Raw genomic sequence first — 688 nt, forward strand, 5'->3', positions numbered from 1 at the left:
AGAGTAGAAAAGACAAAGAGCAACCGAAATTCCTGCAGGTAACATCAGGTGACAGTTTTAAGCCTCCCTCCCCCTAAAGTAATGCAGACCGACTGACCTCCACCCCCCCCCCCCCCCTTCGGTCACGAGAGGTCGAGGGAGCTTGCATACTGATGCCCCTCCCCCTCACCTTCACCCCCCCCCCCCCCGTGGTGTGAGGCATTGGCATCAAATTACGAGAGTCGGGTAATTATCACGGGTTGCAGCCACGGCCCGAGACCCGCAACAACATCCGAAGTCTTTCATATGTATATATTTTTGTCTAATGGCTGCTTTTACCTGCACGTTGGTCCTCAATATGCATCATAATACGGTAATTGCAATATACGATGCGCGGTGTTTTATGCAAGATGATAATAGATATGCATTGCATCTCGCAACCTAAATTCAGGATATAAGAGACAGACAGACATGTCATAAATAACAGAACTGGTTATTAGCCAGATTGTTCTCCGATCCAGGGACTGTCCGTCTGTCTCGTGCTCCCGTAACTATTCATTCATGTGCGTTAACTACCCATTACCTCGCTTGTTGTGCATTCCTTCCCGGTGACCTCCGCGTCGGCTGCAACCGAGGCTCGGGCTCTATGCAAAACGGATGGATCTATGGGTGTTTTTTTTTTTTTTTTGTGAGAAAGAGAAAGAGAGAG

The sequence above is a fragment of the Penaeus chinensis genome, chromosome 9 (genome assembly GCF_019202785.1).
Source record: "Penaeus chinensis breed Huanghai No. 1 chromosome 9, ASM1920278v2, whole genome shotgun sequence".
Taxonomy (NCBI): domain Eukaryota; kingdom Metazoa; phylum Arthropoda; class Malacostraca; order Decapoda; family Penaeidae; genus Penaeus; species Penaeus chinensis.